The sequence below is a fragment of the Halichoerus grypus genome, chromosome 4 (assembly GCF_964656455.1).
Source record: "Halichoerus grypus chromosome 4, mHalGry1.hap1.1, whole genome shotgun sequence".
In the NCBI taxonomy this organism is placed as follows: domain Eukaryota; kingdom Metazoa; phylum Chordata; class Mammalia; order Carnivora; family Phocidae; genus Halichoerus; species Halichoerus grypus.
This window is the reverse complement of record NC_135715.1, coordinates 24,291,591-24,303,834: the sequence shown is the minus strand read 5'-3', so window position 1 is coordinate 24,303,834 and position 12,244 is coordinate 24,291,591. Positions and strand designations below refer to the sequence as shown.

The 12,244-nt window shown below is 35.6% G+C and overlaps 1 pseudogene; it reads left to right on the top strand.

Annotated features, from left to right (window-relative positions):
• Window positions 1-8,837: 8,837 nt before the first annotated feature.
• LOC118537229 (small nucleolar RNA U3) lies at window positions 8,838-8,915 on the top strand (annotated as a pseudogene).
• The last annotated feature ends 3,329 nt before the right edge of the window (window positions 8,916-12,244 follow it).

Sequence of the window (12,244 nt, the reverse complement as noted above, 5' to 3'; positions counted from 1 at the left end):
AAAGCAAAATTTTAAAATATTATTTCTGTATTCATGATTAGTTTGAAGTAATCCTGACTATATCACTTTGAATTTTCTTTTTACCATGCTTTTTCTTTGCCTCAGTCTTAGCTTTTCTTTCTTTCATGGTATTGATTACGTGTTTGTCTTTTTGGCTTCCCTCCTGGTTTGGATATATACATTTGTTTTGTATTTCTAAGTGATCATTCTTAATTTTTTAACATGTATATTTGATTCAACACAAATAAACAAAATTAATATTTTATCCTCCTCCCTGCACAAATACCTTAGAATTCTTTAACCTTATATTGTTGTCCATTATTAAGTTCCAACTTTAAAAAATGTTCTCAAATTTGTCACTATTACACAGTTAATATTTATGTATAACAGATGTTTATCATTACTTTTTGTTCAACATTGCTGTTCATATTTCTGACTTCAAATTTTCTTTTTCTGAGGTTTATGTTTAATTCTCTCTGCAACGCCCTATAAGCAGTAAACTCTTCTGTTTCCAAACATATTTTAAATTTTTCATGACATTTCATAATATTTAGCTGAGTGCATAATTTTCAGTTTACAATAGCACAACAGCAGTTTCATGACTAGGATCCATTTTCTTCTTCAGGCTCTACTGTGGATGATAAAAGAGACTAGTCTAATTTTCAATACTTTTGTATATATTTTGCCTCTCTTTTTAATATTTTTCTTTGCCTCTGGTGTCGTACACTTTCAATACAATATCTAAGAGAAGATGTGACTTTGTTTTACTGATTAAAGACATCTTAATTTATCTCTGTTGACTGAATTGAAGATAATTTCTTCAAGTCTATTTCCAGGTCACCAGTTTGCTTTTCAGATGTTTATTTTACCAATTAAGTTTTAATTCCAATAGCTATATATATTTTTCACATTTAGATAGTCTGTTTCCTTTTAAAATTTGATTCTTATTCTTTTACTATGACATGCTTTATTTGATGATCTCTTAAACAATTTTAAACCTACACAATTTATAGATATATTCAGATTACTTTATAGTTTTGGAGGCACCATCACTTGTGTTTCCTCTATCTCTTTACTTTATCACTGTTATTGTTTCTTATGTGATGTAATTTTTTGTTGTGAACACATCTTCAAATAAATTTCTCCACCCCAGGAAGCTTTCCAACAAAAGGACCACATCATCTAAGTTTGCATTTCCTTACTGTGGACAGCACACATCCAATGCAAGAATGTAAAAATCTGGACCCCTCACCCCCACCCTGCATGCTGTATCAATGTAATGTAAAAAACTTTCACAAGCAGTAAAAAGTATGGGGTATTGCTGGAAGGCAATGTGCTGAGGGGTACAATTCCTGAGGCATTTGAGAGTTTAGAGGGAAGTAAATTTAAATCTAAATTCTGTAAAATCATATGACTCTCACTGACCGCCATCAATACAATAAAGACATCAAGGAGTGAGGTAATTACACAAGAATAAGGCAAAATGTGGATATCCAACAGCCTCATTGGTAGAAAAAGACTTTCATCTCTGTAGCTGGAAGTCAGGAAAATCAGGAACTAGACTTAATTAGGCTCCATACAGTGTAAAATTCTAAACCCTTGGGTGTTGGTTTTGCCATAATTAGTGACCTGGTTGAGAAAGAATGGATTCTCAGATTTGGGATGGAGACACAAGGGTTGATGTGCTCAAGATCTTGAAAACTCAGATTTTCTAAATTTTCTGGGCCAGCAGAATTAGCAAATTTGTTCCTAATAAGATTAGCACTCCACTCTTGCTTAAAGACAATGCAGAGGCTTCTGTCTTGCAAGACAAGTGTAACTCCTTTTTGGATTTACAGCCACCTTCAATACTGGCCAGACCTATAACTAAGGTTAAAGCACAGTGTAACGGAGCCAGGGATGTGTTGGCCTATAAAATGAGGAAGGTCACTATAAACTGAAGGAGCTGTAGGACTTGGCCAATGTGTACTGGTAGGAGCTGGGTGAGTATAAATGGGACAAGATCTTGAGAGCTAGAATATGAGAGGGTGGAATATAAATTTGGATAAGAGAGTTTATTGAAATGCAATTACTCTCTCTTACTATAGCATTTAACGTTCTATAGGTTGTGAGGAGATATATAATTAGTTAGGCTAATTTGATGCTTTGAAGCTTGGAAAAAGCAATGGCTTTCCCAGCAGTAAGTAAAAATACAAGGGATACAATGGAAAATGGTGGAGGTAAGAATAAAATGGTTCAGAGAAGTGACAAGTTGGGATGGATATACTACGAAGGTCAGAAAAGCCACTAGCAAACTATGTTCTCTAGGAAGGGATGGAAGACACTATTTATGAAAGCAATAAAGAATATCCTATTGAGAGGGTCACCGGCAATTTTGAGAAGCTCAATAGTGAATGTCTTTTGTGTTCCATGGCTTAAAAGACATGGAAGTGCTAAAGTTACTGATTCCCTGATACTAAGAGGAGGTGATAAGATCCCAACATACTAGAAGCCAGGTGGTGATATATAATTAATAAGAACAGCAAGGTCAGAGTGGCAGCCAGTGGAGACAGATGTGTGGAGAGATATGAAGATGGTTACTAAAATCAAAATGTCATAGAGACAGCCAGCAATGCTGTCTCTCAAATAGCAATGCTATTTCTCAATCTATATAATCAAAATAATAAATTACGGATGATCTGGAGGTGGAGGGCAGCTGGTGCAATAAAAAATAATTATTCTTTCTCAGATTCTGGCCTAGAGCCAGTTTTCAAAACTGGTATAGCACTGATTGATGGAAAGGGCACGTTAGCAAGGGGAAGGAAACTAATATCACAACAAGTACATACAGTTATGATTTATCTACCCTCCCACAAAGAGACCTATGGCTGTTCTCTTGGATAAAAATACACTAAAGAAATGGAAACACACAGATATTTCAAGAACTGTTGGGAAACACAGACGTATGGCACCCCTCTTACAGTGGAAAAGGTGATAAATTGAATCCAGCCTTGTTATAAGTACCTATGTTTCCACTGAGTCCATGGACCCATTTGACTATTTAATTTATTTGACTAAAATAGCTATTTTACTAGAATATGTAATTGGAGTGGATATACACAGTCACTGACAGAAGTCTATATGTGTTCCTTGGCCTTGGGTAACAGCTATCATACAGAAGAGTCCAAGCAGAGGCATCGAGATCTGCCCAGCTAAGAGAGTCAATATTAGAAAAAAAATCTTATCCTAAGGCTGCAATTAATAACACATTTATTTATTTATTTATTTATTTATTTATTTATTTATTTTTTAAAGATTTTATTTATTTATCTGAGAGAGAGAATGGGAGACAGAGAGCATGAGAGGGGAAGGGTCAGTGGGAGAAGCAGACCCCCCGCTGAGCAGGGAGCCCGATGTGGGACTCGATCCCGGGACTCCAGAATCATGACCTGAGCCGAAGGCAGTTGCTTAACCAACTGAGCCACCCAGGCGCCCCAATAACACATTTAAATATCTACAAAATGCAGGGATAGTGACCCTCATTACATCCCCATTTAATTCACCATTTACCATAGAATCTCTCTGGCACTCTTAAAACATCAGATGGATTCTGGAGGATTATATTGTATTACTGCAAACTTTGCAGAAGCAATTGAGTAGCCCAACTGTAGCTGCTGTGCTAGATATATCTTTATTAGAGCACTTAAGGCCTCAGAAACATATATGTAGCAATCACCAGGTGAAGGTGTTCTTTTCCATCTGTATTATGAAGGAGGGCCAAAGTAGTTAATATTCACAGACTGGTCCCAGAGCTATGTTTAATCTCTCCTCCCTTGTCAGTCATAATATAGTTTCAAGGTACCTGGACAACCTAAACATTCTATAGAAATTCCAATTTCAATAACATTATGTAATTAGGATTGAGAAGAAGGGGTGAGTACTTTAATGGACTTGTAATGAACAAAGCACTCTAGAAGGTATGACATAAACACTCTGAAGATTCTGCCTCTCCCCTTGCTTGTGCGCTCTCTCTGTCTCTCTGACAAATAAATAAATAAAATCTTAAAAAAAAAAAAAAAAAACCTGCCAGCATGCTAGTAGGTTCTGGTAGAAACAGAGTAGATGGCCATTAGATACCACATGACTACATTGCCTCTCCCTCAGGGAAAATATATGTCAACATGTGAGTATATCATTATAGGAACCACTGGCCATAGAATTTGCCACAGTACTCAGAATCCAGATAAATAGAATGTCTATTAAAGATAATACTAAAATGTCTTCTTGGAGAGGATATCTGGGAGAATGGAACACTGTTTTTCAGGAGGTAGTATACAGTCTAAATCAATCATAATTTTGTAGTGCTGTATCCTCTGAGGTAAAATATATGTATGAGCACCTAAGGCTCAACTTGGAGAGAATTTGCTTATCATTTCTAGTTACCCACTTGGGAATTTATGTTTCATATCCCCGAAATCTAAGGTATGCTCATCTAGAAGTCTTGGTTCCAAGAAGGAACTCTTTTACCAGGAAATACAGCAAGAGACTCACTGAACTTCAAGCCCTATCTTCTTCCTGGTTACTCTGGTTCCTTGTGCCATGTGACAATCATGGAAGAAAAGAAGTGACATTTGGGTATGAGTAATTGACCATGATAATCAGGAGATGAAACTGAGAATAGTTTCAGGGAAGAATTCATTTGACATCTCTTGGTACTTTTGTTTTTATTTTTGACGTTAGGTGGACAAATGCAGTAGACAGATTGAGAATTACATAGTATAAAGGAATTTAGGGATGAGTGTTTGGGTCACCCTAGCACAGTAACTACCAAGACATTCAGAAGAGCTGCTTAAAAGTGAAAAGAATCTGGAAGGGTAGTAGAGGAGGGGATGACAAATATCAGTTTTGGTCCAGAGATCAGCTATTGCATAAAAAGCTATTGGAGCTATAGTTATTTTCCTCTTTCCCCTTGAATGCTTTTCCAGAAAAAGAGCAAACATTCTGCAAGTTTCCAAATGGGATTAACCTTTCATATAAAGCCCATAGATCAGGCCAGCATAAGGACTGTGGTGAACACTGTGAAGTGCTATACAAATTCCCCCACATTACTTTCAAGACTAAGGCAAGTATTCTTTGAGCAGCCAAGAGAATTTCTGTTTACCACTCACAGCCTAGTTCTTTCCCTCTGCTAAAACTATCTACCTGTCCCAAGGTTATGCCTTCTTTCTGTTTAATATGGGGATACTGTTGTCCACTACTGAGGACAATTCTGAAGGGCCTTCAGAGTGCAGGGCTTTATTTCTCTCCATGTCTTTGCTCACTCTATTATATGTGTTCCTGAAAGCACTCCCCTGTATACTCTCTCCACATACTGATCTCAGCGAGTCTGATTCTTGGGAAGTCAATTTTAAGACAGGGTGAAATTTTTACTTGTGTTTACTAGCCCATGTGGAACATGCAAAAAAAAAAAAAAAATCAAACTTGAAATGTGCCCCACATGCATTTTTAATTTATCTATCACTAAAGTCCTATTCCCCCACATTGAGAGCTTTACAACAAAGCAAACTTGCTTACTGCTTTTCTGGATCATTGGATTGACATTTTCTAGGCCATCAAGACCTTGTTTTGAATGGGCCGACTTTCAAAGCTTCCAGATTCCTTCTCAAACTCAGTTGGATCTGAGGTCATATCTTTCATTCCTAAGTAAGCTTTCAAACTTTTTTTTCCCCTCAAGACTGAAGGATTTGAAACCAGTTCCTAGACCTCTGGATTACTTTGGTAATATCTCAAAGTTCTGGTTATGGATGTGGCTTTTAATACTAAGGTTGTTCCTGGGACCTGTAGATTTCCCTTTCATGTCATGAACCTGGATATTAAAAAATGTTTTTTATTTTGTTATATTATATCCAGATATCTTATGTATTACTGATGAAAGAAGTAACCTATATCTACTCAGTTGGCCATGTAGCTAGAATCAGAACACTCTCATATTCAGTATTTGGCATATAGAAGTTCATAGATTAATATTTATTGAACATAAAATATCTTGGGAAACATTTTTATATAAGGGAAATGTCATCACTTTGACCTATTTCCCCAATGGAACATTTTGCAAGAAAATCTGCACATCTATTTTTTTTTTTTAAATACACATCTATTTTTTTTTTTTTTTTTTGACGTGGCCTCTTTTGAACATTTATTAAAAAAGCAAAATGTATGTTCATCTCAAATAGAACAGTTAAAAATGGTAAAGCAATACAAAGGACTTGTTACTAGCAGCATCCAGTTGTTAGAATTTCCCGCCCTGCTTCTCAGTCTGTTTCGGGCAAGCTCGGCCTTCCAGAGCTTGCTGCTACATCTATATGTGAAAGTATGTCTTGTCAGTTCATGACCTAATCATCTCCCAAAATCCCCACCTCCAAATATAACATTGGGGATTAGGCTTCAACAAGTGAATTATGGAATAGCACACATATGCAGTCTACAGCAATGTTTGTAGTATATTCTTACAAAATATTTGGATTTTTCTTTTCCTTTGGTCTATAATGTCACTACAGTTTCTTCAACATGGTGATACCAATTTTAATGTCATTGAATTCTCTAATCCATTTAGGGTTGTAAATTACAAAAATAGAAGATAGACTGTATACTTTTTTGCATAAAGTATACAAAAAGCACTGGAAATTATGATATACTACACAGCAATCTTTTAATGTGTTTATAAGAAAGGAAAAACAAAAGTTGGTAGGCTTTAGAGTCAGAAAACCTAAATCCCAAACCTGACAGTCTCTCTTAATTAGTCCACTGATCTTGAAAACATTATCAAACTTAGATTAGCATATTTTATTTTCCCTCATCTGAGAAATGGAGGCAGTAACTTAAGTTGTCACAGAGTCATAAAGAACCAATTAATTTGAAGATTGTGAAATTATAAAGCAATATCCGAAATTTAATCATCATCACCATCATCCTATTGGTTATTATAAAACAAAGTATAATTTCTGATATGGACAAATGATAAATTAAATTAACTAAAAAATGTATGCAACTATAACTCTGAAAGTTGAAATGGAATTTCTATCCACAAATGGGAAAGTGTTGAAGAAATTAATTAAAATACAACCTATTAATCATTTATATAGGTTAATAACATAATAATAAGTAAATCCTGGTACTCTATTTATCCTATTCTATAGAAATGCTGTGCCTAGATCTATGGCTTAAATACTTAAATTATTAATAATTGTGGCATTTAAGTAGAGTATTGTTTATGGAAGAAATAACAACTATAATAACTAGAAAATTAACAATTATAAAAATTAAATATAAGCATATGTCACTAATAACAGCTATAATAAGGCCTTCTTCTCCAACCAAACCCTTCCTAAAAATAAAAGTTAAACAGCTTGAAAATACATTGAATGAGAGAAGATTTAGTTATAAACTTAAACTTTAATACCACTGTATCGGAATGGAATTACCTTACAAACAGAATAGATTTCCCCCCGCCATGAAATTTGATCATAACCTATTGTGATGAGCTATTTCTGAGGCTAATTTAATATGATAACATTAAATATGGAATTCCTATTATTTACACTCCTAACTTAATTGTATGCTCACCAAGAAATCTTCAAATATGAAGTCTGTCATTTTCTACTCAGTACCTACAGGAAGAGATGTGCATTGGATTCCCTTCTCTATTTTATTTCTCACTGAAAGCAAATTGTATTGTTATTCTGGCTTATTACATCAAACCTGATCAATCTGCAACTATCTCAGAGAAAGAGGGCCCCTCAATGCTCACAGATTAGCCTGCCTTAGTCTGATATGAATTCTGGACTTAGACTAAAGGATTAAGTTAAGGCATAGAGCGGAGACCTTTCTGGGCAGCCAGGCAGTCATCCTTATGTGTGACTGCATCACTGCATACTCCATGACTCCCTTGGATGTTCTCCAAGTAGATTGTTTGATTCATATCTAATCAATACTGATAAACAATTATAGAATATTTCTCTATTGCAGAGTGATTCCAATCAGAGGCTCTCACTCAGACTGCTTACTACTTACTTAGCCTTACCATGTTAGAAACTGGGTGATTTGGGACATATTTCTGTATGGTTTTATTATTATTAATTATTATTATTATTATTATTATTATTATTTTTAAATATCTCTACCATAGTGTAATGGGAAAACTAAATTGAGTTAATAGAGGTGAGGCACTTAGAATAAGAAGTAATACTGTAAAAAGAATTCACTGCACTTCAAGCATGGGAAGATATAGAGTAAGCTTCATTGTTATCATCAGCATGATCATCACCAGCATCATTTTATGATGATGATGATGATTATCATTATTATTAGCAAAGCATAAGGATTTATATAAAATAACATTTTTCTTAGGAACAGTTAACTATTAGTTTATTAAGAAAAAAGTAAATATGAGAATAAGCAAAGTATTGTGAAACACAACTAGTAGCACCAACTTCAGAGTTCTTGTGAATATTAAATAGCATGTGTAAAATTCCTGACAAATGGCAGTTACTTAGAAGCAGTTATTGTTATAACCAATGTGTCTAGCTTTACTATTAGGTCACCAAAAAATCACACCAAAAAATTTAAGTTTTAGAATCACAGCCAAAAATTTCTATGGTCTTGAGCATCTCTTTCCCATAATATGTCCAAATCCTTGGAAGCTATCCTACACTTTAACAGCAGCCTGAGAAAAGGAGAACAGAACATGTGCACCAGCAGAGCCCTTTCTCTGCTGTGGCAGCTATACTCTATGATTTCACTCTGTGAAAATAGGCACACTCCTTTGCCTTCCCTGTGATCAGCTGTAATGACAAAGAATTAAGACTATACTTTCAGGGATCATTTCTATAGTTTGTAATGACAAAGAATTGCTGCCATTCCAACAGCACACTTTTATACTCAGCCCTTTAGCAGTTAGTAAGAGAAATGAGGTATTGATACTCTGCTCCAAACTAGGGTTTCTCAACCTCAGCACTACTGATATTTTGACAAGATAAGTCTTTGTTCTAGAAGTCTGTACTGTCAATCATAGGATGTTTAGCAGTAGTATATCTGGCCTCCACCCCCTAGATGCCAGTAGCACCCTCTCCCCTTTAAGGATGACAAGCAAAATGTCTTCAGACTTTGTCATCTGTCTTCTAGGGCACAGAATTGTCCCTGGTCAAGAAGCACCATTAGAGACACGTGTGCCTATAAACTTTTAAGTTGCTACTTCTCTCATTACCAAGAAAACTATTGGATTCCTCTTTTACCTGGCATTTTGATACGTTACTATCATTACAGGGTTTTGGATCATTTGAAAAGTTAGTAATTCAGATTAAGTGTACAGGACATGCATTTGAAGAAAGTGGCATTTGTTTGGATTTTGTGAGATAGAGAATAGGTAGGATAAGAGCAGGGTTTTAGCCTGAAGGAAGAGAGTGAGCAGAGGCTTGGATCTGTGATCCGTTCTATGTTGTTTGGGTGGATTACCAGTAAATATGCATGATCAATGCTTAGAAAGTGTGGGGTCTATAGAGGCACATGAATTTATTATTAAGTTTCAGAATAGGACAGAGTAAGGCAACTCTCTTTATTCATCTGAATATGTTCTATAGAACCAAGAAATGAGAGTTACTAAAAGTGGGTTAGTGAATCTTCTCCTAAGCACAGGTTGATTGTGATGTCCTAACAGAGTTAACTTAGATTGGTATATTAGGAATGCTTGATTCCCTCTATCTCTTATTTGACAAATCAGTTAAACATCCAATAACCCAGATTTAGTCTAAAAGTTTATATTTGAATATTCAAAACCATTTACTGTACGCTTACTATATTCCAAGAAAGTACTACTTTGTTGTGCCAAGTGTTTACTAACATGTGTTGTTACTTTGTCTTTATCACAATGTGACATGTGGTAAACACCCTCACATCTATTTACAAATAAGGAATGTGAAGCTCAAGGGGCTCCTGTGTGGCTCAGTTAAACATCTGCCTTTGACTCAGGTCATGATCCTGGGGTCCTGGGAGATTGAGCCCTGCATCGAGTGCCCTGCTCAGTGAGGAGTCTGCTGCTCCCTCTCTCTGCCCTTTCCCCCCCACTCGTGCTCTCTCTCTCTCTCAAATAAATAAATAAGATCTTTTTAAAAAAATATGAAGCTCAGATAGTTTGGATTTCAGATCTTCCAAGATTTTGTTTTGTTTTCCTTCACAACTCAATGAAATGTAATAAATACACCAAACATTAAATTTTGGGATATAAGCTTCCAGTGGCATTTAATAAGAATGTTTAATTTTATATGTCAATTCAATTCCAATAACTTTGCACTCATATTATAACTCTAAGTAGTCAAAATTTGTTATAAAGTTAAACTGTCCTCTCACCACATTCCACTTCTGTAGGCCTTTATAATATTGAACAATCAAGATTTCTGATGTCTCTTTTTTCCCTCCACTGCTTGCTCACCCTCTCCTCCATTTCATTAGCAAATTAAAGATCTCAATAGATTCTGAATCTCAGTGTTTTGTAATCCAATATAAAATTTAACAAAATCTTAGCTGCCAGGTACATTTGAAGACTGCAAATTGATTTGAAAATGTATAAATCTATTCATGAGTGAAATTAATATTCAAGCATCAACAAGTTATAGTCTAAGTTCAGATTTAAAATATTCTTTTTTTTTTTTTTAAAGATTTTATTTATTTACCTGAGAGAGAGAATGGGAGACAGAGAGCATGAGAGGGGGAGGATCAGAGGGAGAAGCAGACTCCCTGCTGAGCAGGGAGCCCGATGTGGGACTCGATCCAGGGGCTCCAGGATCATGACCTGAGCCGAAGGCAGTTGCTCAACCAACTGAGCCACCCAGGCGCCCCAGATTTAAAATATTCTGACTCCAGGATTTGTAAAAACTAAAAAGCACACATTGCTTTAAAATGCCAAGAGAATTCAATTTGAGAGTAGGATATTAGACTTATGATAAATATGAACTCTCTAATATAGGAATTACAAAAACAGGAGGAGAGGTTCAAGATGGCCACACCAGAGAATCATAAACCCACTCACTCCCATGGATACAACGAATATACAACTATATGTGGAATAATTTCCTCTGAAAAGGACCAGAAAACCAGAAAAACAGAGCCTTCACAACAAAGGACATAAAGGATAATATCAACGTGGGTAGAAGAGGCAGAGACATTGTCTCACCAAAAAACACTCTACCCCAGGTGTAGTGATACATAATTGAGAGGGATCTCAAAAGCATGGAATATTTCCTGAGCAGTGGGGGTTTGTGCTCCATGTCAGGCACCTCAACCCTTAGATCCTGCATGAAAGAGACAAGCTCCCTAAACAGCAGGCCTTGAAAACCAACAGGGTTCCAGGAAAACCATAGAACTGTAGGGAAGAGAGAATCTGCTCTTAAAGAGCTTGTACACAGACTCACTCACCTGGGGACTGACCAAAACACCAATTTGAAAAGTACCTAGACCATATGTGAAGGACTTAAGATTTTATTAATCTTAGTGCCTGCTGGAGAGTCAGAAAACCATTTGAGATTTTTTTTTTCAGAGATGGAAACATGGGCACGCACCATATTGGCAAAATTGTCCTAGCTTGCTAAGGTTGGTGCCAGCATATGCCATTTTGGAACTATCCCTATAACTTCCTAGAGCCAGTGGCACACCCAGCTGAGAATGAGATTTGTTCCACAGATGGAAGGATGGTTAAATATCTACAAACCAATCAATGTGATACACCACATTAACAAAGTGAAGGATTAAAATCACAATCACCTAAATAGATGCAGAAAAAAGCATTTCACAAAATTCAATATCCATTTATGATAAAAATTCACAACAAAGTGTGTATAGACAGAAGATATCTAAACATGATAAAAGCTATATATGATAAATCCATGGTTAATATCATACTCAGATTGAAAAGCTAAAAGACTTTCCTCTAAGATCAGGAATAAGACAAGGATACCTAGTCTCTCTACTTTTACTCAACATAGTATTGGAAGACCTAGCTGCAGTAATCAGACCAAAAAAAAAAAAAAAAAAAAAAAAAAAAAAAGTATCCAAATTGGAAAAAAAAAAGAAATAAAACTGTCCCTATTTGTGGATGACATGATACTCCAAAGAAAACCCAAAGACTCCATCAAAAAAATGTTAGAATGAATTAATTCAATAAAATAGCAGAACACAAAATCAGCATACATAAATCTGTGATGTTTCTATACCCTAA